Source organism: Moschus berezovskii, chromosome 9 (assembly GCF_049115385.1).
Source record: "Moschus berezovskii isolate FMDL1 chromosome 9, NW_MosBer_1.0, whole genome shotgun sequence".
Lineage (NCBI taxonomy): Eukaryota > Metazoa > Chordata > Mammalia > Artiodactyla > Moschidae > Moschus > Moschus berezovskii.
The window spans coordinates 103341751-103369237 of record NC_142468.1 but is presented as its reverse complement, the minus strand read 5'-3'; the positions used below and the strand labels follow the sequence as shown (position 1 = coordinate 103369237).

General features: G+C 39.8%; 1 protein-coding gene and 1 pseudogene across 2 annotated transcripts in view; both read right to left on the bottom strand.

The window, feature by feature from the left end:
• Nucleotides 1–735: 735 nt before the first annotated feature.
• LOC129542143 (olfactory receptor 11G2-like) lies at nt 736–4180 on the bottom strand (annotated as a pseudogene).
• Nucleotides 4181–22831: 18651 nt separating this feature from the next.
• Nucleotides 22832–27487, bottom strand: part of LOC148776808 (olfactory receptor 11G2-like) — a 52601-nt gene continuing 47945 nt past the window's right edge. The window contains exons 2-3 of one of the 2 annotated variants that reach the window (XR_016038323.1): nt 26528–27159; nt 22832–22967 (exon numbers count right to left, since the gene is read on the bottom strand). The gene's annotated coding sequence lies outside the window, so the exon portion shown is untranslated. Of the gene's footprint in view, nt 22968–23426; nt 27160–27487 lie in introns of those variants that run through there. The other variant, XR_016038322.1, reaches the window with a different exon arrangement.

Here is a 27487-nt window from a genome sequence, read left to right as displayed (position 1 = left end):
AACTGAGGAGATAAAGGTTTTGTGCTTATGGCCAGTAAGGCACTTGGGGTTTGAGAAACAAATTCTAGAAAAGGAGGACCACAGAGAAGGAGGATCAAAGGGTAATATAATCTCCTTTCAAGGCATTTTTGATTTCTCAGCCAGCCATTCACATACAAGATAAGATTTCAAAAAAATCTAGCAGAAAGCAGAAATTGAGAGTCTAAAGTGCGGAGCATATGTTTTAGGAGTCATGATTTTCAGAGTACAAAAATAGGAATTCAGGGAATTGCTAAGGTGGAGGTATCCTAAAAACAGTCCAGGTTTGCAACTGAGATCTCAGAAAGGTCATATTCCCGAGAAAGAGTCACATCCCAGAAATAAGAGCAAAAGTGGTTAAGGTTGTTTTTACAACATGAATCCTTAAATGGGATCAAACTGATCTGTTTTTACTCTATCTGCTACGTGAGGGAAATTTAACCTTTGTTGCAATAATATATCCATTGTCTTTATGATGTTAAAAATATAATGTGCAGCATTCAATTAAAAATATGAAAGTATATGAAGAAAGAGGACAAACAGTCAAGAACCACGAGAAGAAAAAATCAACAGATAACATGCTCACAAGATACTGAAATATTTTCTGAATAATGTTGTTTTTAACCTGAAAATAAATAGAATATTTAGAAATGTTTGCAAATTAGTAAATAAAAATTTGGGCTCTACTTGCTAAAGAGTCTTTTTGGTTAATAGTTTTTATAGTCTCAGAAATTTCTTCAGCACCTTTTTCATATCTTTGTTCCTAAGACTATATATTATTGGATTAAGAAGTGGGGTGACAACAGAATAAAACAGAGTCACAGTCATCTGCATTCTAGCACCATGATCAGATGCTGGGCTCCCATACATAACCACTACTGAATCACAGAACAGTGAAACCACAGTCAGATGAGACCGCAGGTTGAGAAAGCCTTTCTTTGTCCAGCTGCTGAAGGAAATTTCAATATAGCTTTTATGACCAAAGCTGAGGACCCCATGATGAAGAGAAAGAGAATGATGAGGAGAATAGGACTTAGAGTGGAGAAGACAAGCTCCATCACAGGAGCTTTTATGCAGGTGAGTGCTAGAAGAGGACCTGGGTCACACAGGAAATGGTCAATGATCCTGGATCCACAGAAGGACATTTGGGAGATGATGATGATGGGAATCAAAAACCAGAGAAAACCAAGTGCCCAGCAGCTGATCACAAAATTGGTGCAGAGATGTCCAATCATGAGGGTGGGGTAGTGTAGAGGTTGGCAGATGGCAAGGTATCCATCAAATGCCATAATAGCCAAGAAAAAGCTTTCTGTAGAACCCAAGGAGAAGAAAAAGTAGAACTGGAGAAGGCAACCAGAGAAGGAGATGAGCTTGTTGTCAGAGAGGAAGTTGGCCAACACGTTGGGGACAGTGGAGGTGACATACCAGATCTCCAGGAAGGAGAAGATGGCGAGCTGGATGTACATGGGGGTGTGGAGTCTCTGATCACAGCACAGATGATCGAACCATTGCCCATGAGGGTCAGGAGGTAGACAGCAGAGAAGAGCACAAAGAGGAGAATCTGCACCTCCCTGGGGCAAGGGAAGCCCAGGAGGATGAAGCCAGTGATGGTGCTGGAGGTGTGGGGAGTGTTGGATATTTTCATGAGTCTGCGGGCTGTGAAAGAACCAGCAAATATCAAATGAGTTTGCACAGAGACATGAGGACTCAAATTTATACTTAAATCTTCCTGGGAAAGATATAAGGACTTGCATGCCTGAATGCTAAGTCACTTTAGTCATGTCCAACTCTTTGCGACCCTAGGGATGGTAGCCCACCAGGCGCCTCTGTCCATGGGATTCTCTAGGCAAGAATACTAGGATGGGTTTCCATGCCCTCCTCCAGGGGATATTCCTGACCCAGGGATCGAACTCGCATCTTTTATGTCTCCTGCACTGACAGGCAGGTTCTTTAACACTAGTGCCATTTGGGAAGCCCATAAGGACTTATATATCAATAATTTTTTCTTGAAAGATGAAATATTGACCTGGGTTTCCTCTTTACTCTCATTCATATTTTCATCCTGGATCCAGAAATAGATAAGCCCTTCTAGGAAAGGGTTGTAGCAGTTTTTGAAGATTATATAGACTTAATAGAGAATATACATATATTATCTTTAGGGCTTCCCAGGTGGCGCTAGTGGTAAAGAACCCATCTGCCAATGCCAGAGACATAAGAGACAAGCATTCGATCCTAGGGTCAGGAAGATCCCCTGGTGGAGGGCATGGCAATCCACTCCAGTATTCTTGCCTGCAGAATCCCCATGGATAGAGGAGCCTGATAAGCTACAGTCCATAGGGTCACAAAGAGTCAGACACGACTGAAGTGACTTAGCATTTTTGCATACAAATATTACATTTAATAGAGTTGATCTATCTACCAACCAACCTACTGGTCTATTGTCACAAAAATGGAATGGATTTCTTCCACTTTTCAAAGAGGTGACATCATTGCAGTTGTGTCAGAAGCTGAATCAAACTATGTTGCACATTTATACATTATCCTTCAGGGTTCTGATTGATTTCAAGATCAATGTGCAAGATTATTTAACAAAAGTATTCTCATTTAGAACAACAGAAAAAGACATGTTGCAGATATGCAAACTTTAAAAGCTACTCTGCCTTGAGATGCTCCAAGTAGTTACTGGAGGATAAGCAAAATTTTAGTTCTGAATCCTTACAAATCCACTGCTACTAGAATATTTAGAATTCCATGTTATCAGTAATATTCATAGCTTATATCATTGGGATAGAAATATATCAATAACTGTAGCTTGGAAAATTTCATATCTCTGTTCCAGGTAAGTACAGACCTATGTTGCCATGTAAAATAAATTAATGGAACTTCTTGAATTACTTCTTTTATGTGACTTTTGAAGCAGCCTTTATTTAAAACTAAATGATTTAACTTACTAATTTCATATTGTTTTACACTAATTATCTGTAATCATCAGATTGCAATCATCAGATCAACTATAGGAAATCAACCTTGATTTCTATTATGTTAGAAAGGCAATCCTTTCACGGTGGACCAGCGTGTAAGAATTATTAACAGAACACGTGAAAAAGGTCTGTACTTACCTGGAACAGAGAGATGAAATTTTCCAAGCTACAGTTATTGATATATTTCTATCCAAAGATATGAGCTATGAATATTACTGATAACATGGAATTCTAAATATTCTAATAGCAGTGGATTTGTAAGGATTCAGCACTAAAATTTTGCTTATCCTCCAGTAACTACTTGGAGCATCTCAAGGTAGAGTAGCTTTTAAAGTTTGCATATCCGCAACATGTCTTTTTCTATTGTTCTAAATGAGAATACTTTTGTTAAATAATCTTGCACATTGATCTTGAAATCAATCAGAAACCTATGAGATAATGTATATATGTGCAATATAAAGAAAAGCTATGTTCCCTACCCCTTGTTCTATTGTAAATCCATATTTTGGTTTTGAAGTTTGACACAGGGACTCAGGAAGTCTAATAATTTCCTACCAGAAATATTCAATTTCTGAGAAACCTACAGGATCAGAAGCAAAAGGTGGTGGCAGCAAGGTGTCATCCCTTCTCATGTAAAGGTATGGTTGCTTACATTAGTGTTGGAGGAGGAAGAGAACTGTGTTGGTTGGAGGCAGGGGAACAAGGCTGTGGGAGAGATTATAATACAAAACATATTCTTTAAAAACCCTTTCTGGGTCATTTTAAACAGGATTCCCTGATTCATATCGCATGAGGGATGCTTGGGGCCAATAAAATTCTTGCAGATATGCCAGCTTGTCTTTTAGAGTATATAACTGGACTGGAATAGGATTTAAAGGACTCTATTTGGTGAAGGGAAGAGTGTGTAGGTTCTGGTACTTATACCATGCAATTCCATTTACTGTCTTTCCTCTTCTGCTTTTAAAGTCAGTTTCCTAGGGGCCCAGTAAATTTCTGAGACCACACATTCATTTTTTTATAAAGGAGAGTTGAAGGAAGATGGCAGAAGAGTATAACATCTGAGTGACTTTTAAGTCACTCTGTACCGGTTTCACTCATGATCAATGACAGTAATCATTTACCCTACTTTTGCTTCTCACCCTGGCTTTTGTAGTGTAGTTACAAAGTTGTATCAGTCCCATGAGCCCATTGATTAGTAAAGAATAAAATTAGCGATGCAAAGGATTAATTCTGCTATGTGAAAAGGTCCTTAATGAGTTCTAAGTATTTTAGAATCTAAAGATAAATCTAGATTTGCCAGCTGGGATTAGCCTTAACTTTGCCAGAATCCTTTGCTCTACGTTAACACTGCAGGCTGATGCTCATTATGAAATGTCCTAACAAAGTCTGTGTCTGTGCTAAAAGAAAAGCATAAGTCTATAATTCCTGTACCAATTCAGAGGAAAGTATTATGATCAATTAAAAACAATTATTAAGTATTTTTGACCAGGTTTGCTTTGCTGGTGTTCCTGAAATTTCATTTTAGGAGTAAGCATCCGCTCAGCAATCACATAATTTGACCTATTCAATTGAATGTTGAATAACCTTTTTGGTGAAATTTGTGTCAGTGTAGTTTTTCTCCATTATTTAACCCTCACATTGAGTCCACCAGAAATTGTTGTTACTTTTTCCCATGTCTAACGCTCTCGTGTTTAAGCTCTCATCTTTTCTTCCCTGGATCACTGTGACGCCGTCCTCACTGGCTTCCTGTTTCCACCCTTGCCTCTAGATAATGTGCTATCCCTGTCACGGCCAGAGCACTCTTTAAAACAGAAAATCAGGTCAGTCCCTTTTCTTGTGCACATACTTCAGTTAGCTTCCCAATGCACTGAAAATAAAATCTTCACACCACACTATTAGATGACCCCTTGTAACATCTCCAACCTCTTCTCATGGCTGTATTAATCAATCATATACATTCTATATCTCTCAAACACATACATACACACACACGTTAGAAATACATACTCTGTTTTGCAAAGGACTCTGAAGTTTGAATTTAATATAACTCTGATGTGTTATATTAACACAGTTTCTGAGTAACAGAAAGTTAGTCTTCTATTAATTTTTTAATTTAAATTAAAAATATAAGAATTCTTAGCTCACTGTCTATACAAGAATGGGCAGCAGGCCAGATCTGGACCATTGGCCATAATTTGCTGACTCCTGTTCCATGCATTTTTAAGGATAGGAAAGCAATGACAATCACTTTACTGTGAAACAATAGAAGCCCCTTGGTCCAGCAAGAATCTTATTAGATAGGAAGGGAGGAGACCACTAGAGGCACACACCCATGCATGCATGGCTTCCTTCTTCCCCACAGTACTTCAGTAATGTAACACTGGCCTTCTTTCAGTTTCTAGAAATAGCCAAGTACTTTTCTGACCCAGGGTCTTTGTTTTTATTGTCCTCCATGGTCATTCTTAATTCCTAGTTCTCAGCATAGTATGAGGAAGATAGTATATATTTGTAATTTTTTTGGAAAGAAATGATTGTCCTCACTGTTACCAACATAGAGAATATAGATAGATAATATAGAGATATCTACCAATTAGTTTCTTTGAGCTTCATAGAGCCTGTGAGATGAAGTTTTAGGAAATAAATTATATAAGAAAGGGCTCCAAATGATCTGAGACTAGGAGAGTATTGGCCCAGACATGAGAGGAATCCATTTAAAGGAAGTAACGGGAGCTAAGTTTCTGTGTGGAACAATGTGTCCCATCCCAGGTGGCTTACTCTGTATTGCTAGAGATAATAATGGACCCCAGCTGTAGATGTTAAAATAGGAGATAGGGAGGGTAGGATGGAAATTCCAGGTTTAGCATCATGACAGAGTTGCTTAGTGGCTCTAGTGGAGTCTTCTACTGTCTATAAACTTTGGTTTCTTTATGTGAAAGGGGAGTAGGGTTATATAATTTTTAATAACCTTTCATTATAACATGCTTACTCCTATTCCAAGTATACTACAAGCACACATGATATGGAGGTTTTATAGAACTAGAGGTGATATTTTATTTATCTCTCAGATGAGAAAATCCGTTAGTCTGTCACGTTTACATGAGGCAAAAATATCCAGGTGATTCCCTTTAGGGCAATTCTCCTACTTTGAGAGTCTGACAAAGCTGCTCTAGAAAATAAGAAAAGTGTGAAAAATGATTCTCTGTGTGTCATCACCATTTCATGCTCAACCTAACTATAAATTGTCAGTGGGTGAAAACAGATATTTTGAATAAAACATATCATTTGTTACTCACCTTTTATTACTTCACTCCTTTGTACAGAAGAGCTGTGGTGTTCACTTGACACAAGGGGAAGCTGGAGCTGTTCAGAGAGGCAGGACAGTTCCCCTGAATTAGCTGCAGAAAGTTCTGTGGCAGAGGGAATGGAAATATGCATACGGTGGTGTCAAAGTTGTGTTATGTATGCAGGATGTTTGGACTGAGTTTATTAACAAAGCCAAGCAAGATAAACTACTCCCTCACCTCCATGCTGTCTTGGAAAGGTTGGGTTAAACCCAATCTAGATTAGTCAGATTTTCAGATGTAATATATACGATGAAGGAAAGATATTTCTCTGAAAATTTGCTTTTCCCCCAGGGCTAGTCCACAGAGGCACAACGGGGTAGAAGCATCATGCCCTGCTCTCACAATAGCACATCCATCTGCTTCATTTGGTTTGGTCAGGAGATGTCACAGCTGTCTCATTTCTGCAATGCTTTTGAAAACAAGAAAAGCTCTCATTTCTGAGAAGTGGCAGGCAGTTAAAGCATAATAGAAGAGCAAAGGATTTGGAGTAAGTAGTTGAGGGTATGATATACAACATATACACTATCTCTAGTTCTTCCAACTGTAAAATGGGTACAGTAGTACTTTCAGCAAAGTACTTTCACCAAAGTACTGAGGATTCTGAATGATAAAACATGTGGAACCTTGTCTAGGGCCTGACACACTGTAATCCATAGGAATTTTTAGCTGTATAATATACAGCTGAAGCAAAGTAAAATGAAGCTTTACTTAGAGGATAGTAGTTTTCTCACTCTTTTATATTTATTTCTCCTCTAAGCATTATATCATTTCCTTTCTTGAACAAGAGGACTATCCAGACCTGAAGTTTCTCTGAGTGTCTGGTCTTCCTGGAGAGGAGAGTTGGTCTTCTCTACAGAAACCATCAAGCGGTGAAGGAGTAGAAACTGGGTGAATATCTTTCTGTGCTTGCTGAAGGATGTGAAAATTATAAGCAGAGACTCCAGAGAGTGAGAATCCATGAGGATCTATTTACCACTTACAGAAGGATCTCTGTGTTAGGAGACTGTTCTTACTAGTTATTCCCTTCCTCTGGGGCCTGTCTTCTCAGGAGACTGTGGTCCTTCTACCTTTGTCTCCCAGTAGAGTAGAAAACATTACTTTTTCCAGCCCCAAACTTCTCAGTGATGGCATGAGATTTCATCAATCTTTTGCCAATATGAGCCAACTCAGAGTGCTGTTCAAGGGAAAGTCTATTAAAAAAAACAGTGTGGTGGCTGTTATATAGAAGATGTTCCTGGGCCTCTAGTTCAGTTCAGTTCAGTTCAGTTGCTCAGTCGTGTTCGACTCTCTGAGACCCCATGAATCACAGCACGCCAGGCCTCTTTGTCCATCACCAACTCCCGGAGTTCACTCAAACTCATGTCCACAGAGTCAGTGATGCCATCCATCCATCTCATTCTCGGTCGTCCCCTTCTCCACCCGCCCCCAACCTTTCCCAGCATCAAAGTCTTTTCCAGTGAGTCAACTCATTGCATGAGGCAGCCAAAGTATTGCAGTTTCAGCTTTAGCATCAGTCCCTCCAATGAACATCCAGGATTGATCTCCCTTAGAATGGACCGGTTGGATCTCCTTGCAGTCCAAGGGACTCTCAAGAGTCTTCTCCAACACCACAGTTCAAAAGCATCAATTCTTCGGCGATCAGCTTTCTTCACAGTCCAACTCTCACATCCAAACATGACCACGAGAAAAACCATAGCCTTGACTAGATAGACCTTTGTTGGCAAAGTAAGGTCTCTGCTTTTTAATATATTATCAAAGTTGGTCATAACTTTCCTTCCAAGGAGCAAGCGTCTTTTAATTTCATGGCTGCAATCAGCATCTGCAGTGATTTTGGAGCCCAAAAAAATAAAGTCTGACACTGTTTCCACTGTTTTTCCATCTATTTCCCATGAAGCGATGGGACCAGAGGCCATGATCTTTGTTTTCTGAATGTTGATCTTCATGCCAACCTTTTCACTCTCCTCTTTCACTTTCATCAAGAGGCTTTTGAGTTCCTCTTCAAATTCTGCCATAAGGGTAGTATCATCTGCATATCTGAGGTTATTGATATTTCTCCCGGCAATCTTGATTCCAGCTTGTGGTACTTCCAGCCCAGTGTTCATCATGATGTACTCTGCATATAAGTTAAATAAGCAAGGTGACAATATACAACCTTGACGTACTCCTTTTCCTATTTGGAACCAGTCTGTTGTTCCATATACAGTTCTGACTGCTGCTTCCTGACCTGCATACAGGTTTCTCAAGAGGCAGGTCAGGTGGTCGGGTATTCCCACCTCTTTCAGAATTTTCCACAGTTTATTGTTCCACACAGTCAAAGGCTTTGGCATAGTCAATGAAGCAGAAATAGATGTTTTTCTGGAACTCTCTTGCTTTCTCCATGATCCAGAGGATGTTGGCAATTTGATCTCTGGTGCCTCTGCCTTTTCTAAAACCTGCTTGAACAACTGGGAGTTCACGGTTCACATATTGCTGAAGCCTGGCTTGGAGAATTTTGAGCATGACTTTACTAGCGTGTGAGATGAGTGCAATTGTGCGATAGTTTGAGCATTCTTTGGGATTGGAATGAAGACTGACCTTTTCCAGTCCTGTGGCCACTGCTGAGTTTTCCAAATTTGCTGGCATATTGAGTGCAGCACTTTCACAGCATCATCTTTCAAGATTTGAAATAGCTCAAGTGGAATTCCATCACCACCACTAGCTTTGTTCGTAGTGATGCTTTCTAAGGCCCACTTGACTTCACATTCCAAGATGTCTGACTCTAGGTCAGTGATCACGTTATCGTGACTATCTTGGTCGTGAAGATCTTTTTTGTACAGTTCTTCTGTGTATTCCTGCCACCTCTTCTTAATATCTTCTGCTTCTGTTAGGTCCATACCATTTCTGTCTTTTATCGAGCCCATCTTTGCATGAAATGTTCCCTTGGAATCTCTAATTTTCTTGAAGAGATCTCTTGTTTTTCCTATTCTGTTGTTTTCCTCTATTTCTTTGCACTGATCACTGAGGAAGGCTTTCTTATCTCTCTTTGCTATTCTTTGGAACTCTGCATTCAGATGCCTATATGTTTCCTTTTCTCCTTTGGTTTTCTCTTCTCTTCTTTACACAGCTATTTGTAAGTCCTCCTCAGACAGCCATTTTGCCGTTTTGCATTTCTTTTCCATGGGGATGGTCTTGGTCCCTGTCTCCTGTACAATGTCATGAACCTCCGTCCAGAGTTCATCTGGCACTCTATCTATCAGATCTAGTCCCTTAAATCTATTTCTCACTTCCACTGTATAATCATAAGGGATTTGATTTAGGTCATATCTGAATGGTCTAGTGGTTTTCCCTACTTTCAAATTAAGTCTGAATTTGGCAATAAGGATTTCATGATCTGAGCCACAGTCAGCTCCTGGTCTTGTTTTTGCTAACTGTATACAGCTTCTCCATCTTTGGCTGCAAAGAATATAATCAATCTGATTTCGGTGTTGACCATCTGGTGATGTCCATGTGTAGAGTCTTCTCTTGTGTTGTTGGAAGAGGGTGTTTGCTATGACCAGTGCATTCTCTTGACAAAACTCTATTAGCCTTTTCCCTGCTTCATTCCATGCTCCAAGGCCAAATTTGCCTGTTACTCCAGGTGTTTCTTGCCTTCCTAATTTTGCATTCCAGTCCCCTATAATGAAAAGGACATCTTTTTTGGGTATTAGTTCTAAAAGGTCTTGTAGGTCTTCATAGAACCATTCAACTTTGGCTTCTTCAGTGCTACTGGTTGGGGCATAGGCCTGATTACTGTAATATTGAATGGTTTGCCTTGGAAACGAACAGAAATCATTCTGTCGTTTTTAAGACTACATCCAAGTACTGCATTTCAGACTCTCTTGTTGACTATGATGGCTACTCCATTTCTTCTAAGGGATTCCTGCCCACAGTAGTAGATATAATGGTCATCTGAGTTAAATTCACCCATTCCAGTCCATTTTAATTCACTGATTCCTAGAATGTCTATGTTCACTCTTGCCATCTCCTGTTTGACCACTTCCACTTTGCCTTGACTCATGGACCAAACATCCCAGGTTCCTATGCATTATTGCTCTTTACAGCACCAGACCTTGCTTCTATCACTGGTCACATCCACAACTGGGTATTGCTTTTGTTCCATCCCTTTACTCCTTCCAGAGTTATTTCTCCACCGATCTCCAGTAGCATACTGGGCACCTACCGACCTGGGGAATTCCTCATTCAGTATCCTATCATTTTGCCCTTTGATACTGTTCATGGGGTTCTCAAGGCAAGCATCCTGAAGTGGTTTGCCATTCCCTTCTCCAGTGGACCACATCCACGTGATCAGATTGACTAGTTTCCTATGGTTATGATTTCAGTGTGTCTGCCCTCTGATGGGGAGAAGGCAATGGCAAGCCACTCCAGTACTCTTGCCTGGAAAATCCCATGGACGGAGGAGCCTGGTAGGCTGCAGTCCATGGGGTCGCTACGAGTCAGACATGGCTAATCGACTTCACTTTCACTTTTCACTTATTGGAGAAGGAAATGGCAACCGACTCCAGTGTTCTTGCCTGGAGAATCCCAGGGACGGGGGAGCCTGGTGAGCTGCCGTCTATGGGGTCACACAGAGTCGGACACGACTAAAGTGACTTAGCAGCAGCAGCAGCCCTCTGATGCCCCCTTGTAATACCTACCATTTTATTTCGGTTTCTCTTACCTTGGGCGTGGGATATCTCTTCACAACTGCTCCAAGAAAGCACAGCTGCTGCACCTTCCCTTGGATGAGGGGTATCTCCTCAAGGCCGCCCCTCCTGACCTTGAACGTGGAGTAGCTCCTCTGGCCCTCCTGTGGTTGCGCAGCCACCGCCTCTTGAACGTGGGGCAGCTCTCTCACGTCTGCACCGCCGGGCCGGGCGTCTCCCGCGTCTGCGCCGCCGGGGCGGGGCCGGCGTCTCCCGCGTCTGCCCTGGCGGGGCGGGGCCGGCGTCTCTCGCGTCTGCGCCGCTGGAGGGGGGGGGGGGCCGGCGTCTCCCGCGTCTGCGCCGCCGGGGCGGGGCCGGCATCTCCGGCGTCTGCGCCGCCGGGGCGGGGCCGGCGTCTCCCGCGTCTGCCCTGCCGGGGCGGGGCCGGCGTCTCTCGCGTCTGCGCCGCAAAGAGGTGCGGCCGTTAGGAGCTACCCCACGTCTGAAGCCAGGGCCGGCGGCCAAGAGAAGCTGCCTCACGTCCAATAGGCGGTGGGCCTCTAGTGAGTGCTGTCAATTATGGGTTTTGGAAACAAAGTCTTCTCTGATTCTCCTGAAGGAAGAGATGGGTTGGAGGTATGATATGACTTCAGTCATAGAGGGCTGTGCAGTTACTCCAAGAATCAATCCCCTTCCAGGACCTCCCTGTTTGTATTATAGATCTACCCTTTCTCATTTGTGGTTGAGCCCTGTGAGTCTCAAACTGGTCTCAAGCAGGTGTCTTGATGGTTAACTTAGGTCCAAGATAAGCCAGAGCAGAACATTCCTTAGCTCTACTCAGGGTTGCATCAGGGAGTTGGATCTAAGATTTTCTGATCTTGACAAAGGTACAGGTATTTTAGCAAAACCCATTTCTTGTCCCTCTGTCCCATTTGTGAAGGAGTTTCATGTCAATGACTTATCAGGTCATTTAACTTCCTTGTTTGAACCGCTTTGATGTTTCCCTCTGTTTACAACATGAGATTTGAAATTGGCAAACAAGGACCGTTGCAATTCAGCTGTAACTATTGTTACCCTTGTTGTTAAAGTTAAAATATATATATATATTTATAACTTTTTTATTATATTGAAGTATAACTGATTAAAAATGTTGTGATGGTTTCAGATGGGCAGCAAAGAAATCAAGCTATGCATCTACCCCTATCCATACTTCCCCAAAGTCCCTTCCCATCCATGCTGCCACATAATATTGAGCAGAGTTTCCTGTGCTAAAGAGTAGGTCCATATTTTATATTTTTAATCATTTCCCCACTATTTCTTACAGAAGTCCTTGTGTCACAGTTGGATTGAATTGCTTAGACACACAGTGGAATATTGTATATTTCGGTGGGGTGAATAATTTTACCCTCTGAAATGCAAACAAAAACACTGTGAATGGATGACTACCAGTGGGAGAGTTCAGCCCTGTGGAGTGAGGATCCCAGGAGATTAACTTAATCATGCAGAAGGGAGATAACTTATGAAATGTTCTCTTTGCTTTCCTTCTTTCCTTTTCTTTTTTTGTAGTCTCTCCTGTCATTGTTTCCCCCAGCTCAAAATATTTTCTCACAGAATTCTTGAAGGTGGTATTAGTGCATTGTAACAGAACTCATCGGTTGCCAGTCCATATTCCCTTTGTATTTTCTCCTCCCTTTCCACTTCAGTGCAACTGCAAGCTTCTGCATTTGTTTTCCTGAGAGTTTTTTCATAACTGGGAAACCTGCTTTGGCTGCCCATTTTTCTTTCTTCCAGGCTGGAAGTTAATGACCTCCACACCTCCTGAAACCCTCAACTATGGACAGATTGAAATTGGAGTTTCAATATCCCAGGTCCTTTAGCAAAATATTTGGATAAGTCTGGAATGTCTAATTGCCTACCTTGGGATCCTCCAGAGGGATTAGCTGCATTTGCTCCCAATGGGAGTTGCTTTGACTATTTACCCTTTGTTGGAAGACTTCTCTTCCTTATTTGGCTTTTCTCTATCAGTCTTGCCTTCATTACCTAAATGAACTCTGCATTTGAATCTTTGTCTCAGGATTTATTTTTGGGGAGACCAAGAAAGACATAGGGGCTGGTATATTTGGTCTAGCCACCATTTGTGACACTTTTAGATAATCAAGTTTGTATCCAGTTTCAAACAAATTAAAATTTTTTTCCATTAAGCTTTTTAACAGCTTAAATATTGATATTGTCCGGTGGGTGCTATTTGTTATAATGGTTCCTTTAAGAGTACTATCATCAAACAGATTAATCATTATAAAAAAATGTTTAACTCAGTCACAAAAAGAAATGATGTACTGAAATACGCTACAACTTGGGCGACTTTGAGAACTTTATGCTTAGTAAAGGAAGGCAGTCACAGAAAGTCACATGTTGTATGATTTCTTCATATGGGCCGTCCAGAGTAGGCAAAGCCATAGAGACAGGGAGCAGATTAGTGGCTGCCAGGTAATGTAGGGGGGTGAGAATGGGAAGGGACTTACTGTAACGGATATAAGGTGTTATTCTGGGGTTATGAACAAGCTTTGAAATTACAGAAGAGTGGTGACTGCACCATACTGTGAATGCACTAAATGCCACTAAATTGTATATTTTAAGATGGCTGATTATAAGTTAAAAGAATTTTGCCTCAATTAAAAAAATTAGATCCTAAAATTAATCTAAAAAAAGAAGAGTACTATCATGAAAACACCACCGATCTGCAGTCAGGCCTTTTTACTGTGGAAGATGGAGCATGCACGTAGATTTTCCAGGTAAAGCAATAATGGATTCATGTGACAGGTCACTGATTTTTTTCTCTTAATTGGTTATTAGCAATAAGCTTTCTTATAAGAGAAGTTTCAGAAGATAGTATTCCACTGAAGACACAGCTTGATTAACACACCCCTGTGAGCATAATGCTGTTGCCTCTTCTCTTAGAGAGCCCAAAAGATTGCTGTATGACTCAGTGGCAGATGTCTGAAGTATAGAACCATTTTCTTGTAGAGCATGTGCAGTAGAGATTAATTCATTCTGTAGCCAAGCCACTTGGTTTCTGAAGAGCTTTCAAGTCATGCTTTTATAGACCATTTTCCTAGAATGTCTGTACCACTGGTTAATTCAATACTATAAACAATTACAGAATGATACCACTATTTTTTTCATGCTCCTGTCTGGTGTCAGGTTACCCATCATCATTTTCTGGTTTTAAATCCCATTATGGTTGGTTGGAGGAGCCTGGCGGGCTATACTCCATGGGGTTGCAAAGAGTTGGACACTGCTGAGCACACACACCCACATGGTTAGTTTGAGTAAATCTTTTCCTCGTTTTCTTCATTCTTTTTTCCCCTTTCCCCTTCCCTTTCCCTTTCCCTGTTTCCCTCCTTCCCCCTCTTGTTCTCTTCCTCCCTCCCTGTCCCTCTTTCTCTTTTTCCTCACTGCCTCACTTTCTCCCCTCTTTTTGTGCCTTCTTCCATGCTCTGTGGGCTTCCCTTGTGGCTCAACTGGTAAGGAATCTGCCTGCAATGTGGGAGACCTGGGTTCAATCCCTGGGTTGGGAAGATCCCCTGGAGAAGGGAAAGGCTACCCACTCTAGTATTCTGGCCTGGAAAATTTCATGAACTGTATGGTCCATGATGTGGCAAAGAGTTGGACACGACTGAGAGACTTTCACTTCCACTTCCCATGCTGTGTGCTTAGTTGCTCAGTATCCTAATCTTTGCGACCCCATGGACTGTAGCCCATCAGGCTCCTCTGTCCATGGGGATTCTCCAAGACAGTATACTGGAGAGGGTTGCCATGCTCTCCCCCAGGGGATCTTCCCAATCCAAGGATCAAATCCAGGTCTCCCTCATTGCAGGCAGATTCTTTACTGTGTGAGCCACCAAGGCAACCCAAGAATACTGAAGTGGGTAGCTTATACCTTCTGCAGGGGATCTTCCCGATCCAGGAATGGAACCGGGGTCTTCTGCATTGCAGGTGGATTATTTACCAGCTGAGCTACCAGGGAAGCCTTCCTTCTTCCAAACATACATACATAATATATATTTATACATATTTTCTTTATGCATACATCTGTTGATGGACATTTAAGTTGTTTTCATATCTTAGCTATTGAGAATAGAGCTACAATGAACACGGTAGTGCAGATGTCTCTTCAAGGTATTGATTGCAATTTCTTTGGATAAGTAGTCAGAAGAGGGGTTCTTGGATCGTATGGTACTTGTAGTTTTAATTATTTGAGGAAGCTTTGGATTGCCTGTTGATAGTCCTATCTTTTGTTTATCACTTTATCTCCATCCAATGATTAAAAGGAAGTTCATTTATAAATAAACTTAATAAGTAAATAAGTTTAATGAGTAAATGAGCTTAATAAGTAAAACACTCTCTTTTTAGATTTGTTGAATTTTGAGTTAAAGACTGCCCATAAACCCCTCTGGTGTAACTTCTCCTTCATTCCCTCCCTAAGCAAAAATAGAGAATAATCTTTATAAAAATAAATGCTGATTGTTTAGGATTTAACAGTAATTAGAACAGCTTGTGGATTTTAGAAATGTTAGGTTTAATTTTACCTTTTACATAGAGGGGGCTGAGGCTCAGAGGATTTTAATCACTTTCTGACAATGCACAGCCAGTAAAAGACAAAACTGGAATTCAAATCTAGATCATGGGTGTTTGGGTCCATTGCTCTTTGAGCCTGAGTCAATGAGTTGTTGGGGCAATGACTGCATTCTTGTGTGTTGCCTGCACAGTTCACAACATATTTATCAATATTCAGTCCAACACTCTGTCCTTCTCTGGCTTCTTTTCTCACTTCTGCTTCATTTCCTTTCACACAACTGAGTGGTACTGGCTCTCTCTTTCTAAGCTAATGACTCGTTCCTGAACATCTGCTGCACTATCCCAGCATGGGTGGCTCTGCGTATTCCAGTATTCTTGTGATTGCTCATTCATGTCCTTATGTGCTTAGTTTTCATTTCTCCCTAACATTATTTATCACTTTCTTTGTGACATGGACCCACCGATGTTCTGTCCTGTACCCTCATTCCAGTCATAAATTACTATTTCATTCCTTGAGTTCTACTTCTAGGAGTTCAGTTAAAATGCAGAAAATAATCACATCATGATATTGGTATATTCTGTAGTGAAATCAGTCTCAAACCCTGTAATCTCTAACCTACTCAACAATAATCTGGATCTTACAGATCTTTATGGAATGAGAATTAATCAGAGCTCATGAATTGTCTTTGGATAGCCTTGTAGCTAACGCCACTTTTTTCTGTTGTATGGGAAAATAACCTCTTTTGACAATCCAAACTGACTTATTTTTATTCTTTATAAATCTCTAGTTATTAGTACAAGGAAAAATATTCAGTATGTGTAATAAAATTTTAGTAAAGATACTATAAGCACAAAATGAAATGGTAGAGAAAAATATTTGCAATGCATTTGACAGGTAAAGTGTTAATATCTAAAATAAGTAAAATATTTTTTGAGCAAAATATGAAAAATTAAAAATGGATAAAGATGTTAACAAGCAAAAAGTAGAGAAAATCCACTGGCCAATGACATAAGGGAAAAAATGCTCAACTATCACTAGTAAAAGAAGTGGACTGTCTCTTTTAACCCACCAAACTGCCAAAATTTAAAGTAATTTTATTAGCTCCTAAGGGTGAATGGGTACTTATAGTGGAAACGTGATTGTGCATATCCTTGAGTGAAAGCAATCTAACAATATCTAAATATTAAGTGTACTGATCTTTGATCCAAAAATATCAATACATTCTTAGAAATCTATCTTATAAAAATAAAGGTATAAGTAGTTTAGAATAAGGGCTTCCCTGGTGGCTCAGATGGTAAAGAACCTGCTCGCAATGAGGCAGACCTGGGTTGGATCCCTGGATTGGGAAGATACCCTGGAGGAGGGCATGGCAACCCACTCCAGTATTCTTGCCAGGAGAATCCCCATGGACAGAGGAGCCTGGCAAGCTACAGTCCATGGGGGTCACAAAGAGTCATGTGATTGTGTGTATAAGCATACAATTGCATGTGCATTAAGATTAATATGGGAGGATACACATTAGATTATTCATATTGATTATTTAGTTGTGAGGTAATTGTGGACAGAGGTAGGGAAAGAATAAAGGTAACAAGAGAGGAAAAGATCATGTACATGTACACCCATGTACACCCATGGCTGATCCATGTCAATATATGGCAAAAACCTTTACAATATTGTAATTAGCCTCCAATAAAAATAAATTAATTTTTAAAAATTAAGAAAAAATGAAGATGGCGTTCTGAGAGACAGCTTGTCTGTTGTGATCATATATGTAAAATTATATGTGTGTATGTTTACAATCATATGTATGTAAATCATATGCATTAATGTAAATTTTACACTCTGTCTATATTATACATATGCACATAAATACATCTAAAGAGATGAATAACTAAAATGTAATGATATGGAACCCTGGACAGTGGAATTGAGGTGACTGAAATATATTTATACTTTACTATTTAAAAAATGTTTAAAATGCCATAAGTGCTGGAGAGGATGTGGAGAAAAGGGAATGCTCTTGCACTGTTGGTGGGAATTTAAACTGATACCACCACTGTGGAAGACAGTATGGAGATTCCTCTAAAAACTAGAAATGAAACCACCGTATGACCCAGCAACCCTACTCCTAGGCATATACCCTAAGGAAACCAAAATTGAAAAGACACATGTATCCCATATGTAGTAAACAGTGCTGCTCATTGCAGCACTATTTATGATAGCTAGAACATGGAAACAACCTAGATGTCCACTGACAGTTGAATGGATGAAGTTGTGGTACATATATACAATGGAATATTACTCAGCCATAAAAAGGAACTCAAATGTGTCAGTTCTGATGAGGTGGATGAACTTAGAACCTATGATGCAGACTGAAGTGAGCCATAAAGAGAACTGAACACATATATACAGAATCTAAAAAATGGTACTGAAGAATTTGTTTACAGGGCAGCAGTAGAGAAACAGACATAGAGAATAGGCTTATGAACATGGGGAGAGGGGAGGAGAGGGTGAGATGCATGGAAAGAGTAACATGGAAACTTACATTACCGTAAGTAAAATAAATAGCCAATGGGAATTTGCTGAATGACTCAGGAAACTCAAACAGGGGCTCTGTGTCAACCTAGAGGGGTGAGATGGGGCAGGAGATGGGAGGGAGTTTCAAAGGGGAGAGGATATATGTATACCTATGACTGATTCATGTTGAGGTTTGACAGAAAACAAGAAAATTCTGTAAAGAAATTATCCTTCAGTTAAAAAATACATTAAAAATGTTTAAAATAAACAAGTATTATGTAAATAAGAAAGAGAATTAGGATATTTATTATCAAACAATTACTATGTTACAAATGCATTTGAGACAAAATGCTGAATGTAAGCTGCTGTGCAAAGAGCTGAAGCAATTTTCAGCTTCCTTGCTTCCTACCCTCAGGGAAACCATATAATATACCATTATTATATCATATTTTATATGATAAAATAATTATTTTGTCATATAATGCAGTCAGATTTCTTTTGCTTGTAGTAGCAGTAAACTGTAAACCATGAGACAGGTTTTCTTTAAGAGATTCAGAGACCCTTTCTATGAATGTCTATCAGGGACACACCTGATCTTTACCTTTACCCTGTAGTCCATGAGCTATAGTTATCTGTGTGAAATACTTCATTCTCGTGCTATCTCACCACTTACCTTTCCATTGTTTGCATATACTGTTCCCCAGTTGACTCCTGTAACAACTAATCTCTCTTTTGGTCATAGCACATCTCACAGTTTTAATTTTTTCTCATCCTACACTGTCAACTCCTTGAGGGAATGAAATGTGACTTACTGACTTATCTGATTTATTTCCTACATATATACTTGATGTATTACAAGTATTCACTAAATGCTTTTAATGAATTAGCGAAAAACCAGGGACGGGGGAGCCTGGTGGGCTTCCGTCTATGGGGTCACACAGAGTCGGACACGACTGAAGTGACTTAGCAGCAGCAGCAGCAGCAAGGCTTGCAAATGTAATAGCCCTGAAACTAGACCAATTAACACTTTACATGCATGCTAAGTCGTTTCAGTTGTGTCCGACTCTTTGCGACCCTGTGAACTGTCCCCACCAGGGACAGGCTCCTTTGTCCATGGGATTCTCCAGGCAAGAATACTGGAGTGAGTTGCCATGCCCTCCTCCAGAGGATCTTCCACACCCAGGGATTGAACCCAGGTCTCCCAGATCTCCTACATTGGCAGGCGGGCTCTTTACCATTAGAGCCACCTGGTGGGACTAGGTGAACACTTTAACAAACACTTTAACAAACTTTACTTCCTCCCGCGCATCTTCAGCTGTTGTTCAGTTGCTCAGTTGTGTCTGACTCTGCGACCCCACGGACTGCAGCATGCCCAGATTTCCTGTCCATCAGCATCTCCCGGAGCTTGCTCAGCCTCATGTCCATTGAGTCAGTGATGCCACCCAACCATCTCATCCTCTGTCATCCCCTTCTCCTCCCGCCTTCCATCTTTCCCAGCATCAGGGTCTTTTTAAATGAGTTAGTTCTTCGCATCAGGTGGCCAAAGTATTGGAGCTTCAGCTGCAGCATCAGTCCTTCCAATGAATATTCAGGACTGATTTCCTTTTGAATTGAATGGTTGGATCTCCTTGCAGTCCAAGGGACTCTCAAGAGTCTTCTCCAACACCACAGTTCAAAAGAATCAATTCTTTTTGGCTCAGCCTTCCTTATGGTCCAACTCTCACTTCCATACATGACAACTAGGAAAACCATAGCCTTGACTAGATGGACCTTTGTTGGTGAAGTAATGTCTCTGCTTTCTAATATGCTGTTTAGGTTTGTCATAGCTTTTCTTACAAGGAGCAAGTGTCTTTTAATTTCATGGCTGCACCATCTGCAGTGATTTTGGAGTCCCCCAAAATAGTCTGTCACAATTTCCATTGTTTCCCCATCTATTTCCCATGAAGTGATGGGACCAGATGCCATGATCTTCTTTTTTTGAATGTTGAGGTTTTTTTTTTTTTTCTTTTTCTTTTTTTTCAAAAACAATTTTAGGAATCTTGACTTAAAAACAACCTTATCTTAAAATGGAGTAACTTTGGTTTTACGAGCAGCAAGCAAAGTACAGAAGCAAAAATGCATTACAGGAGCATTAAGTTCTAATGTGACCTACATTAGGTCACAGCGTCTAATCTGAAATCACACCCATAATATAATTTTTCAGGATATCTGGGAAATAGTTATTTCCCAGGGTGTCTGAACCATAGCTACTCTATTTTGACTTTTAATTGTAAAAAAAAAATTTTTTTAATAGCCAAAGCAGATTTCACCATTAATGATGTCAGTGTTTTTCTAGGTATAAGAAGATGCAAGAATTGGAACTCATAAAACCATTTTCTGAAAAGATCTAACTATGTGAAGGCCTGTTCTGCTGAATGTTGAGTTTTAAGTAATCTTTTTCACTGCTGTCTTTCACTTTGATCAAGAGGTTCTTTAGTTCTTCTTAGCTTACTGCCATAAGGGTGGTGTCATCTTCATATCTGAGGTTATTGATATTTCTCCCTGCAATCTTGATTTCAGCTTGTGCTTCATCCAGCCTGGCATTTTGCATGATGTACTCTGCACATAAGTTATATAAGCAGGGTGACAATATACAGCCTTGATGTACTCCTTTCCCAATTTTGAAATTGGAAAACATCTTCAAAGAACAAAATAATTTCCCATATTTTCTCTCCAGAACCAAGAAGTCTGAATGAAATGATGTTTGTGGGTTTTTGGATCCCGGCTCCTTTGTTTGCATTGGAAACAGCCTGTGCCTTGCCATAGATTCCCCAAGAAACCCAGGAATTGTGGGCGACTGTTTCTTAGGCTCCAGTTCTCAGAAAACTTACCAGTAGAGCTATCGTTATTATCTATAAAATTTTGTTTCAAAGATACCAAAGAGTGAAAATAAGTCTTTCTTCCTTCTTCAAGACATCCTGTTGCCAAATGCAACCATGGTTAGGTTTCTTATTTATCCTATGAAAGATATTCCTTTTTTTAAACCACAAGGACAAATTTATAATCTCATCAATAAATGACAACTTACATACTATGCATCATTTATTCACTTAATAACAAATATAAGTCGGAGGTAGTTCCATATCTGTATATCTAAAATTCTCCCATTTAAGAAATGCTACATCATATTCCATTGCATGAATGTCATACATATTGAAATATGTCTCAATAAATAGGCATTTGAGTGGGTTCTAAAAATGCATTTCTCACATATGTATGATTATATGTGTAGATTGTGTATCTAAGAGTGAGTACAATTGCTGGGATAATGGATATGTGAATTTTAAATTTTCTGAAATTGTTTGCAATGGCCTAAGTAGAAGTTGCACCAGTTTAGACTTTTATCAGTAATGCATGCTTTCCCCTTTTAAATGAAAGAATATTTGATGGTTGTACACCAGAATGCCAAACCCTTCAATATTTTCTTATAGTTTATTATGTATTTCTCTCTTTATGAGTAGAATGAGAAGTATAAAGATTTTTCTAAACATTTTAAAGTTATTACCAGAGCAAATCACTCAAATTTTCCATTCTTCACTTTCTTGATCTGCAGAATGAGGGAGTTGGATAAAGTCTCTGAGTCCTTTCTCCTAAAATTTTGGGAAAAGTACGAATAGCCATGATGAATAGGTTCAACAATAAGATGAACAGTTCTCAAAGTGTTCAGTTCAGTTCAGTCACTCAGTCATGTCCTACTCTTTGCAACCCCATGGACTGCAGCATGCCAGGCCTCCCTGTATATCACCAACTCCTGGAGTTTACTCAACTCATGTACATTGAGTTGGTACTCACTATTTACTTAAGATTTTTTAACCTGGAAAAGTATAAAGATAGCCCAGTTGCCCAAAGATTTCCCCTTTTGTTTTTTGACCAAGTTTCTTATTTTTGTATTTCCAGAAATTTCTGCAGGGCATATTTTATATCTTTGTTCCTCAGACTATAGATCACAGGATGAATGAGTGGGGTTCCCACTGAATAAAACAGAGTCACAAGCTTCTGTATTCCAGCATCATGCCCAGATGTTGGGCTCAGATACCTGACCATCACTGAGCCATAGAAGAGTGAGACCACAGCCAGATGAGACCCACAGGTAGAGAAAGCTTCCCTTGTCCAGCTGCTGAAGGGACTTTAATACAGCTCTCAAGACCAGAGCATAGGACCCCATGATGCAGAGAAAGGAATAAATAAGAGGAGAGAACTTATGACTGCCCAAAAAATTCCATTACTGAGGTTCTAGCACAGGTGAGTGCTAGAAGAGCACCTGGGTCACACAGGAAGTGGTCAATGATCCTGGACCCACAGAAGGACATTTGGGAGATGATGATGATGGGGACTGGGAACTAGAGGAAACCAAGTGCCCAGCAGCTGATCACAGGATTGGTGCAGAGACGTCCAGTCATGAGAGTGGGGTAGTGTAGAGGCCAGCAGATGGCAAGGTATCGATCAAATGCCATAATAGCCAAGAAAAAACATTCTGTAGAACCCAAGGAGAAGAAAAAGTAGAACTGGAGAAAGCACCCAGAGAAGGAGATGAGCTTGTTGTCAGAAAGGAAGTTGGCCAACATGTTGGGGACAGTGGAGGTGACATACCAGATCTCCAGGAAGGAGAAGTTGGCCAGCAGGATGTCCATGGGGGTGTGGAGTCTCTGATCCCAGCACACAGCACAGATGATCGAACCGTTGCCCATGAGGGTCAGGAGGTAGACAGCAGAGAAGAGCACAAAGAGGAGAATCTGCCCCTCCCTGGGGCAAGGGAAGCCCAGGAGGATGAAGCCAGTGATGGTGCTGGAGGTGTTGGGGGTGTTGGAGATTTTCATGAGTCTGCGAGCTGTGAAAGGTCATAATTACTGAATATCCCTGGAATAGCAGAGGAGCTTCATTTTCTTTGTCCCAACATGAAGCTGAGATTTATTTACTTGTTGTTAATTCATTATAATTGAGTGTTTACGTTTAAATATTGGGGATACAGCAATGAACACAAGAGATTAAAACTCATACCTCATGTAGCTTATCCCAGTAGGAGAATGCAATGTGTAATTCTTTTGAATTAAATACATTGAGTTATTGTTCTTCTTGGCAAACTGCTTCTTAAGGGTAGGCTGAAGTTATTGCTATGTCAAACAGTAGTGTCATGGTGATGACTGGGGGTGTACATGATCTTGCATTTAGAAGGGTTTCTATAATTTCCTTATAATAAGTGGAAAATTGCATTTCCTATGTACTCCTTGAGTTGTCACCTAATGTAGCTGCTTGTAGGCAGGTACGATGTTGGATCATGTGATTTTGAAGCAGGAAAACATGTGTGACTTTTGATGCCATTTAAAAGTTGACATTTGGCTATCTTCCAACCTAACTTGTTGATTCATTCTCCCTATTATCATTATCTGACAATTTCATAAGTAAATCAATCAACTTTGATGGGGAAAATTTCCTGAAAAAAATAGCACCAAGAAAGAGGCCATCTAAATAGATTTCTTGAATAATAAAATTAATATATCAATAATATGACCATGTTGAAATAGTTCTGTCTATTCTCTGTGATAAAAATGCAGTGCTGTGCACAGCACTTTGGAACCCATTCTTCTCGGTCAAAATCAGTATTACTTGGTTCTCAGGTCAAGGGGTACTCACTCATGTGTTCAATAAGAACTCCCATGATTCTGTCCATTTCTATCTTAATGTGCATTACCTCAGTGCCTTGCTGGCTTCAGCTAGAGTGAGACTGGGAGGGGAGAAGATGACTGCATTATGTGTTCAGCTTCTCTATGCTTTTGCTCAGCTTGTAAATTTATCTGTCAGCTCATGCAGCTCAATTTCAAAAAACATACAACCGAATCAAAACATGGGAGAAGACGTAAACAGAAATTTCTCCAAAGAGGACATGCATATGGCCAACCAACACATGAAAAATGCTCAACGTTGCTCACTATTACAGAAATGCAAATCAAAACTACAATGAGGTATCCCCTTACACCAGTCAGAATGATCATCATCAAAAAATCTACAAACAGTAAATTCTGGAGAAGGTGTGGAGAAAAGGAAACCCCCGTACACTGTTGGTGGGAATGTAAATTGATATAGTCACTATCGAGAACAGTATGGAAGTTCCTTAAAAAACTAAAAATAGAGCTACCGTATGACCCAGCAATCCCTCTCTTGGGCATATACCAGGAGAAAACCATAATTCAAAAAGATACATTGCACCTCAATGTTCATTGCTGCACTATTTACAATAGCCAGGACATGGAAGCAACCTAAATGTCCATTGATGGGTGAATGGATAAAGAAGATGTGGTACAATGGAAAATTACTGAGCCATAAAAAGGAGCAAAATTGTACCATTTGCAGATACATGGATGGATCTAGAGACTGTTGCACATAGTGAAGTAAATCATAAAGATAAAAACAAATATTATATCAATTTTATGTGAAATCTAGAAAAATGATACCAATGAACTTATTTACAAAGCAGAAATAGAGATACAGACATAGAAAACAAATATATGGATACCAAGAAGGGGAAGGAGGAGTTGGGATGAACTGAGAGATTACAATTCTATGGATAAACTAGGTAACTAATGAGAACCTACTGTATAGCATAGGGGACTCTACTCAGTGCTCTGTGGTGACCTAAATGGGAAGGAAATCCAAAAAAAGGGATATATGTATGTCTATAGCTGATTCACTTCGCTGAAGTGAATGCTGAATTAAAACTTTCGTTATGTTTTAATAGCACATCTCTCTTTCTACTATCCTTTGTACACAGTTCAGCTGTAGTTATGTTTATTTCTAAAATACGCCTTGAGCCCTGATGCATCTGCTTCTCTCTTTCCCCAGCACCCTAATAGTTTAAGTTACCCATATTATTTCTCTAAATTACTGCAAAGGTCTCCCAAATGATTTCTCTGATTCCTGCCTTTGCTTCTATACAATCAGTTCTCTACACAGCAGACAGACTGACCTTTTAAGAGTGTAAATAAGATCATGCAATTTGCTTATGCAGAAACATCCCACAACTCAACCTGGAATAAAATCCAAGTTCCCTTTTATGATACATGGGCCCCTGAATGATCTGGCTTCCACCTATTTTACCATTTTCTTCCCTTTTCCCTTTTCTGATCTGTCTTTTCCTATTCCCCCTTCTTCATTTACACAGGCCTTCTTTGTATCCTGGAATGCACAACTTCTTTACTGACTGGGTTCTTTGCTTTAAATGTTCTATTCACCTGGAAATGTATCTGGAGCCCATTTTTCACTTTCCAGCCTAATTATTCTGTTCTTCTGAACACCTTATGTAAGTATCTCTGTCATTCTTTTGTTTGTAAATTCCTATCAAAGTCTGAAATTCTTTTGTTTCTTATGTGTGTATCTTTGCCAGCCAAATGAGGGCAAGAACCTTGTCTGTTGGGTTCATTGTTTTATTAAAATTGTGGCACAAAATAGTTTTAATTGTTTTATTAATTGCTTTTTTTCAAAATTATGTTTCTGATTATAAAGTTTGGTTATTATTGAAATTTTGGAAAATGTATGCATTATAATGAAGAGAATAAAAGCTTCCTTAATATCTATACATAAAACATATTTTGGAAGAAATATATTCCAAGCCTGAAAACAATAGAATTTTGTTTTCTACAGTGGAGTGGAGTCCTGGTATCCTCACTAACTTCTCTCAGCAGCCAGCCTGGATGATTCCCCTGTGAGCACAGTCCTTTCCTTGCTGGCCTGGACAGGCTACTCCATACAGAAGCACAGCTTCCAGAACTGGACCACCTGAGTCTGAATCCTACCTCCACAACATTATAGCCATGGATGCTAGACCAAGTATTAACCTCTCCATGGTTTTGTGTCCTTTTCTGTAAGGTGAAGTGAATACAACTACAGAGGGCATTTTGAAGATTACAGAAAGAATAGTTTTAAAATGCCTAGCAATATACATAGGGTATATATATATACATATACATATATATCCTATTGTTTAAACTTTTTCAAAAGCCCAAAGCAAAGTGTATTTATCCACTACTGGTGAGTGGCAGCCAATTATGTTATGCTAGAAATTGTACTGAATTTGGATACAAGAGCCCAGGATTTGAATTCCAACACCTAAACATTGCATTGTCGTGGCCAATTCTATAAGCCAGTTATTTTTTGACTCTTAGTTTCCTCAGATGTCAGATGGAGATGATAACACCTTCCCCAGAGGGTTGTTATGAAAACTATTGAATGGAATAATAAATTGACAAGGTGGAAGCAGCTTCTCAATATCTGACATGTGGTAAATATTAGATGTTTTGGGTAAAATTGTGGCGGAGTTACAGGAGACATTTTTCTCCAGAGATGTAGATTCTCCGTCTATATTTTAATATTTTTCTCTTCTAAAAACTGAATTACCTTCTTTCCTGAAGTAAGAAAGGGATTCTCAACTGAAGCTTCTCAGTTTTTTACAGACTTTTCTGAGTAGAAGCAGTTGTCTTTGTAGTAACCAGCTGGGAGAGAAGGTGTGAAGAGTAGGTTGGATGGGGATCAGTGAATGTATGTGCTTTAGGATCCATGGGTTATAAGCACAGCTTGTCTCGTCCTCCTTGAGGAATCATTTGCTGCCTCTAGAAGGATTGTGCCAGGAGACAGGTCTATGCTAGTTCTTCCCGTGTTCACTTCCTATCTCCTCTGGAGACAGTTGTGCCTTCATTATTGCTTTTATTTTCCCCAGTGATGGAGGAAGTAATATCTTTTCCTTAGTTTTAGTCTCTTCGAGATGGCCAGAGATTCAATCGACAGGTTCATCAGTCACTCACCAAATCTGTTCAGAACACTTCTCATATGATCAGGGGAGATTCTGTCAAACAAAACCCAAGCCAAGGTGTTCGTCTTGCTGGAGTTTGTTCTTTGGTCTTCTGATAAGTTGTTGTCAACTGTGGGTGCTGGGGACAGGTGCTTGTCTTGCTATCAGACAGAGGAGACTGGTTTTAGGGAGTAACGAAGCTGTGCAATCCCTCTTTCCCCCAGACTATCATGGCCTTTTTCTGTAGAAAAAATAGAAATCTTGTGTTGAATCTGATAAGCATTTATCATTTAGAAAGAGTTACTTACAGTTTCAAATAAGAAATTTTAATTTTGAATAAAAATTTTTTTCCCAAGAATTGAGTTTTCTTTTAAAAGTCTGTTTTAAATCTTTGAGGTTTTCACCAATTTACTAACACAAAAAGGCTCATTTTATTTTAAAAAATGATCAGTATCTAAACTTGATTGGATCATGGGCCAGAAAAATAAAATCTCTCTTCACCTTTTGCTATAAAAGATACGAGCAGTATAATTTGGGAAATTACAGAATAAGGTCTTTATATTGCATAA